This window comes from Delphinapterus leucas, chromosome 11, assembly GCF_059928025.1.
Source record: "Delphinapterus leucas isolate spDelLeu-1000000601 "Yukka" chromosome 11, BTC_Dleu_Yukka2, whole genome shotgun sequence".
In the NCBI taxonomy this organism is placed as follows: Eukaryota; Metazoa; Chordata; class Mammalia; order Artiodactyla; family Monodontidae; genus Delphinapterus; species Delphinapterus leucas.
Window position 1 is genome coordinate 95,323,290 of NC_143139.1, and position 7,724 is coordinate 95,331,013.

Genomic DNA, 7,724 nt, shown 5'->3' on the forward strand with positions numbered 1-7,724 from the left:
AAATAGCATTTAAAAAAATTTATTGAAGTATAGTTGATTTACAACAAATAGCATTTTAATGTAATTTTTTTAAAATCAAAATTAGATGATGAACAAAATATCAAGAAAAAAGTTTAAGGACAGGATGAATAACTGTGTCCAGCTGAGGAGCCATGCTGGAGAGGCAAAGGGAAAAATCTTTCTTTCTTTCCAGGCCCTGTGACAGAGTTTGGTTCAGTCGTTAAACGACTGTTGTGCCAGACACTGTGTTCTGGGTCCCAGGAACACTGTAGGGAAAAAAACAAGAACCCTGCCCTCAAGAAGCTTTTGTTTTCTGTAGGATGCAGATAGCAAATGGAACCATCTCCATGGGAGGGAAGACTGAACTCTTTTTTCTGCACCTCCTGTTCCATCTAGATCTGGTTTCTATGACTCTGGGTGCTGGCAGGGCCCAAGACCCCTCCCAGGGTCCACCTCATCTAGAGCCTGTTGGTGGTGCTGGAACTGCCTAGATTAATCCCTGATATCTCACAGTCAATACCTGTTCCTTTGCTTAAGAATTCCTAGGGAACTGGGTAAATGCAGATACCTGGGTCCCACCCCTGGTTCTGGGATCTGGAAGCTGTAGGGTGGGGCCCACAGGGCAGGGCAGGTTTTTTTCCTCCTAGGGTTCGATCCACCTTTCCAAAGACAAACAAAGATAAGCTCCCTGACAGTAGCACGCCAGTGCCTTAGATCTGTAGTGAACTAGTTTCCTTACAAGTACCTTTCACAGTCTCACCCTGGATTTTCACCACAACCCATTTCACAGATGAGGCCTCTGAAACTCAGAGGGGGATGAGTGAACTGCCCTGAGGCACAGACTCAGGAAGACCAGGTGGGGTAGCCCTTATGGCCATCAGTGTGTCCCTTTAAGAGGGAGGTTCATCCCCAGCAGCTGGTGCTCAGGGCAGCCCCAGGGAGAGGGAGGGGCAGGACTGGGGAACTGGGACTGGGAGGTCTGGCCAGAAGGATGTTTCCAGAGCACCAAAGGAAGCCAGGTCTGAAAGCAGGGGGCCCGAGACCCCAGCCTGGCAGAATCCTGATCTTGGAAGACTCTTGGCTCCTCTGGGCCAGACAGTGACTGAGGTTTGGAGGTTAGTGACTTCTGTGTTTGCTTTGGGCAGTGTAGCTCTTCCCTGGCGCGTTTCACTTACTTTTGTTAAGAACCCTCTGAGGTGAGCACCCTTGCACTGTATAGTCAGTTTCTAGAGGTAGGTACTGACACCAGAGATGTGAAGTGGTTCTCTCAGAGTCACAGCAGAGCCAGGATTCTCATTCAGTTCTGTTCCCCCAAAGCCCACACTTTTCCCTGACCCTGGCTGTTGGTAGACGGCCAAGTGTCCACATGTTGCTGAGTGAATGAATATAGGAGGTGTTGACCCTCTTTTTCCCTACCTGGAGTGTGGCCTTCTGAGGGTAGGCAGTCCCAGCCCCAGGGGCAGCCTCGGTATAGTGGGGGTAGAGTCAGGCCGACAGTTCCTAGGGCTGCCCCTCCACAGCCAGGTGACCTTGGACAGATGCCTCCCACTCTGAGCCTGTTTCACATTAATAAATGGGGCCACCACTGCCAGCCTCTCTGAGCTGTCAGGAAGATGAGGGGTGCAGGGAAGGAGAAGTGCTTAAAGAGGCTCTGCAAAGAACAGGTCAGGGCTGGTTGCTGGTTTTAATTCCATCTCGGTTCAGGGGCAGTGGGAAGTTGGAGAGACTGTGGATGTGGGCTGGTTTTTTCTCCATTTTTCAAAATGTCAGCAGTGCTTACATTGTTTTCACAATAAATAAGTCCATTGAACTTACGCTGAAGGGCGCATGCTCAAAGGTGGTGTTTGTGGAGGGGTGGAGGCTGTTGCTGGGTTGTCATAGGCCCCCTTGGGGCTCCCTTAGCCAAAGACAGTGGGGACAGGGATGGCACTGCCCCACCTGGGGCTGGGGGGCAGGGGCAGCAGCCCCCCAAAACTTGGTGTTAGTGACCTCTGCAGATCAGAACTCAGCCCCAGGACTGTGAGAACTTGGGTAAGTCACTCCTCACCTTTCAAACATCACTTGGGGGATGAGGCTGGTGGGGTGGGGTGCGGTGGCTGGGAGTCTCCCTGGAAGGGGCCTTTGAGGCTATCTGATCCAGAAACTGCCAGATGCAGAAACAGGCCCAGAGAAGGGATGGCTTTGATCAAGGTCTCTGAGGCAGAGGCTCCATCCAGGTTTGTCTGTGTCCAAGTTCAGGGTTTTTATGATCTGCCCTCCCCTGAAATGTCAGCCCTATCAGGACTGAACTGGTGGATTGATTCACTCAGAGAAGCCTGCTCTGTGCCGGGCACTCAGGTAATCAGAGCCAGGCCCTGCCCTTGGAGAGCCCCAGCTGGGGAGAGTGTGCTGGGAGGCACCTACTGGGGGGGAGAGGTCGACCCTGGATTAGGGAGAGGTCAGGAAGGTTCTGAGGAAACGCTGGTGCTGCTTTAGTGCTAAGGGGTTGCTCTGAGGACAGGTGAGGTAAACCAAGGCTGGACGTGGAAACTGCCTGCCTGCCGTGATAGGCACCCACATATGTAGCAGGGAGTGCGGGTTGGAGAGGTCTGGGGACAAGTTTGAGGAGAGCCTTGATCCATGAGTACAGGGAGCTTGGCTGTTGCCCCGTGGACTCTAGGGGGCGTCACGGAGAAGTTGAGATGTGTGGGGAGCAGGGCACGCTCACGTGACCTGGGATACCCAAGACCTGCCGAGTTTGGCAGTGGGCTGGGCCGCCTGGGTCCACAGCGCCACCTGGTGTCCATCTCCCTCACTGCAGCTTGACTTCGCTGGGCTCTCTAGCTGGGGAAAAGGTAGGACAGAGATCTCTACAGGGGACTCTGGGCTCCCAGGCAAACTTGTGGACCAGGACCAGTCCCGGAACCTCTGTCCCCTTCCAAAACAGCCAGGCTTTATGGTCAAGAGCTCACATTCAGGGATGTCCCAGACCCCTACTAGATTCTTTGCCTGCCCTCTCAGGCCAGGGTCCCCATGAGAGCGTGAGGAGACATGGGTCTCATGGTCCAACCTGCCAGCCTGGGCAGGAATCCTTACACTATCATCCCACCCCAGAGCAGGGCCCACCTCCAAGCACACATCTGTGATGAGCATCCTACTCCTATCTAAAGCTCCCTCCGGCTTTGGGGAACTTTGCTGGAATAACTTCTCCTTAGGACTTCCTCTGCCCATCCCGTCAGCCCCCCCACCCCCTCTTCCATGGTTCTCTTCCACCTTGCTGGGGCCGTACAGATCTCTACCACGTGTCAAGGGATCAAAGCCAGGTACAACAAGGCATGTCTAGCATGTGTGCCTTTGAATCCACAGATACGTCTGCAAGGATGTTCACTAAATGTTAACATATCTTAGGATGATGGAATTTTAGGTGACTGTTTTCTCTCATCTTTGTACTTTTACTGATTCCTTACATCTTCTAAATCTATATTATCTTTATACTCACATAACCCCAAAGTTTTCATTTTGGAAAAAACAAATTAAGAAATCTAAGCACATCCCAAATGAAGCTGGAATAGTGCAGTAAAAGTGAGTGGCTGACAGTAGCTCTGCAGTCCTGTAGCTCTTGCCTTTGCATGTTTCACAAGGGCTGTTCCATTTTTCCTGGCACTCTAAGCTCCTGGGGGCAGGGACCAAACCAATTTCCAGAGCTTCTTCACAGCTCTGGGCACAGAGCAGATGCACAATACACCTCACTTCTTGCCTGACAACTGCGCTACCCTCCTCTCTGGTTTTCTGCCACCCGCCCACCCCATCTCCCCCCACCCCCAGTCTGTTTTCAACAGTGCAAATCAATCACATCATTCTTTGACCTACAAGGCCCTGCACTGTTTGGCCCACCGGCCCCTCCAGAAACTACCTCAACACCTCCCACCAACCCCTCTGCTCATGCACCAACTGCTCTGGCCCCCGTTCAGTCCCTCCAACATTCTTTCACTTGCTGCTCCCTCTGCCTGGAATGCTCTTCCCTCAGATCTGTGCTTTGTCATTTAGGTCTCAGATCAAACATCACCTCGTCACACAAGGCTTCCCCAGCCTCCTAAAACATCCCCTGTCCCCCCTGCCTCCCACCACACACTAAGCTGCCACCTGGCTTTATTTCTTCCCCAGCGCAACTGCCACCTGAGATTGCCGAACTTGTCTACCCTGTGTCGCCCCAAGTCTCCCCCAGCTTCCCCAGAATTTAACCCCTTCCCGGGCAGGGGCCTTATCAGTCCTGCTCACCCCTGTACCCCAGCAAAGAGCCCAGTGCCGCTTGACACACGGTAGGCTCCCAGGGAAGTTTGTGGGGTTGAATGAACGAACCCCACAGTGACTTGTCATGAGTCACAACGTCTAAGGGAAAAGTATCTGTTTTCTGCCATTCCCCCCACCCGATGCAAACAGTGCAAGCCTGCAGTACCTTATCTTGTAAACCGTCCTCAGCACAGAGAATTGGTCAGGGCCTCGGCACAGAGCTGGCTGGCAGGAGTCCTCAGTCAGTGGCTGTTGAATGGATTCCGTCCTCGGCCTGACATTCATCGATCATTTAATCTGTGCCAGGCACTGGGCAAAATGCATTCCATTTACTCTCTTCAAAACCACCCTGTGAAGTAGGTACCAGTTCCCCCATTTTACAGATAAGGAGATAAACAGACTGGCCCATATGTGGCAAAGTTAGGACTGCAGCCCACGCTGTGTGATCTCAGACCAGGTGCACATTTTTTTTTGGCTGTGCCACGTGGCTTGCGGGATCTCAGTTCCCCGACCAGGGATTGAACCCGGACCACGGCAGGGAAAACACCACATCCTAACCACTAGACAAACCACGGAACTCCCCCAGACCAGGTGCTCTTAAAGGACTTCTGCTTCTGAAAATGTCAGCTCTTAGGAAGCAAATATGTTAGCCAAAGCCACCTGCCCTCTGTGCCCTCCGGAAAGACAGAATCTCTTGTTTAATTTTTAAGCTAGCATGTTGGAAAGATACAGTGCTTCAATGATGAGGTCTCAGCTGGGTGGTGGTGAGAACACAGCCTGGATTCAAGAGCTCAGCCACTCGCCACATGAATAACTTAGTTTCTCTGCACCTGTTTCCCCATCTGTAAAATGGGACCACTGCTCACATCTCACGTCCATTGTGAGTGGAAGGTGCTCACTCAAAGTGGCCTGACTGAACCTGCAGACACCAGCAGCCAAGCTGATGAGCCTGGTACTATCAGGGGACATTCAGAGAGCTGTCCACCCACCCCAACACTTGTTCAGTGAGGTGACAGTAACAAGGTGGAGAGAGATCCCTGGGGCCACAGTCCCAGCCTACAGCCAAACTGAAGCCAGAAGTGAACACTTCTTGGTGAGGTCAGAGGTCCTCTGAGATCTCAGAGGTTGGGGCCAGTAGGTCAGGCTTTTGAGTCTTACTCCACCCCCAGTCACGAGGTGACCTTGGGCAAGTCGAGTTCTCTCTGGGCCCTTTCCCCATCTTTATAATCCAATGGTGAAAGTCATACATTCTTCTCTGCTCTTGACACTTATTATCCACAAGGTGTACAACCAAGCAAAGGCGGCATAGCCAGACTCAGCATATTTAGGCTCAGAGGGAGACAGATGAAGCAGCAGCCTGGAGCTGCTTCATGGAGGATGCATACCCAGACCTTCAAGCGCTACCCAGATGCCGCAGGCAGAAATGAGTTTATTGCGTTAGAAAAAATACCAAAGAAAAACAGCAAACACCTCCGTACTAGACACAATTATTAGTTTGACTTCAAGGGCGAAAAGGAATCTCAAAGGTACAAACTTTATTTCTGGGAGGGGGTGACAGTCTCATCCCTCCTCTTCCTTCCCTGTCCCTTTAAACCAATGGACCTTGATAGAGGTGTCCACCTGTGTGATATAATCACACACATCTTTCTCATCCTGCTTGCCTGCGCACGCCCGTGTGGAGCTAGCTGGTCACAGTGAGCAGGCTCCTGAGGTTCTGGGATAGACAGAGGAATGTGAGGATGGGGCTGGGGGGGTTCCTAGCCTGAGACCAGGTTTCCAGTTAGTGATGGTGGGACTAGGGTGGGGGAGGGAGGGCTTGCCTTCCTGCAGAGCTGAGAAGACGGCTTATTGATCCCTCCTTCTCCCCCAACAAACCCTAAGGCACAGGCATTGGCACAAGTGGCTGTTGCACATGAAGGGTGTCTTTCAATGAACCAAGTGACTCAAAGTCTCTCAGGGGAGCCACTCAGGCTAACTTCGTCGTACAGCCCTGGGTCTGGAGGTGACTACTGGAAGGAGAGCAATCAGCTGAGCCTGGACGTGGGGGAGGAGGGAGAAGAGAAGGAGTTTGTGATGCCCATCATGCTCTGGCCAGAGCTGAGTGCCCTGGGCAGAGAGGTCTGGAGCAGGAGACTGGAAGGGAGAGAGCGCTGGGCAAGGCAAGCTGAAAAAGGAGAGAAAGCCAGCAGCCGAGAAGCAGAGCCATGGCCTTGATCCACATGCTGCCCTCCCAGGAGAAAGCCAGCCTGAAACCCATTCTCCACGGCCCAATTCTGCCAGTCGGTCAACATTAAATAACAGCCCCTGATAGTTTCTGCTCTAATGTATTATTACCATGCACACTGGCCAATCAGTGGGTCTTGAGAAGAATTAAAGTGCTCACTGGTTTGGCTTCCAATCTTAACAGTTCCAAAATGTCACTTGACATCACAGCTAGTCATCATGGACGTGCCCTGGTCAGGTCACAGGCAAACACTAAGGCAGAATAACATCTTGTCCTCTAGCTGAGACCCTGATGATGCCAATTGCCATGGCTAATGGCAGAGATGGGAGGAGATGAGGCCAGAGGTGAGCAGCAGCTTTTTGGTGAGGAAAGGCACCTGCTGCAGGCCAGAGGCCAGGAAAGAGAACATAATTCAAGTCTGAGAAGTGGCAGGAGCCATGGCATGAGGGGCCCGAGGATGCCAGGGCTGGGACTCAGGTACCACGCAGCTCTGAGTTCTTCTCCACATTCACTCTCCCAAGTTAAAGGAGGTTCACGTGAAGAAAGAGAATATGAAAGCCTCTCCAGATTAGAAACTTCCAGATTATTTGTTGCCTATAAGCTCCTAGCAGCAGCTCTTTATGAAAATGCCCACTCATGCCCTCAACCTTGCTTCTTTAAAGTCAGAATGACACCAGAAATAACACGTGCCTTCAAAACACATTTAGGATAAGGTAAAAATCCCTATCAGAAATAACTCTAAATTTTCTTGCCACCTTGATTCTGCATCATTATTCTTGCTACATCAGGGATATTTTCCAAGAGCAGGGAATCATTCCCCCTTGGCCCCTAGCTGAATAGTGTATATTGGTCTGGGTGGGGTGGGTACAGTGACTGCAAATAACCTACACTATTACTTGCAGACAAAAGGTCTCTGCTGCTCCAGACCTTCATTAACTATGACAGGTCAGCTATGCTGAGGAAATGCAGCCTGTAGACAGCAAAGCAGGTTCTCCAAGATTGATGTCAGAGGACTGGCAATCAGTCTAGGTGGAGGGAGGAATGGCTTTATCCTGTTTCCTCTGGCCTGACACTTGCTGTTACTCCCCCTCCATCTTGAGGCTTTTGGTTGCTCCAGCCCACCCCATGGCCTTGCTTGGGGGAGGAGAGGGAAGGTGAGAGAGATCATGGCTAAAGAGTTCACTTAGGCTGGTTTAATCCTGAAACTGGCCCCATGTGCACCAAATCCTTT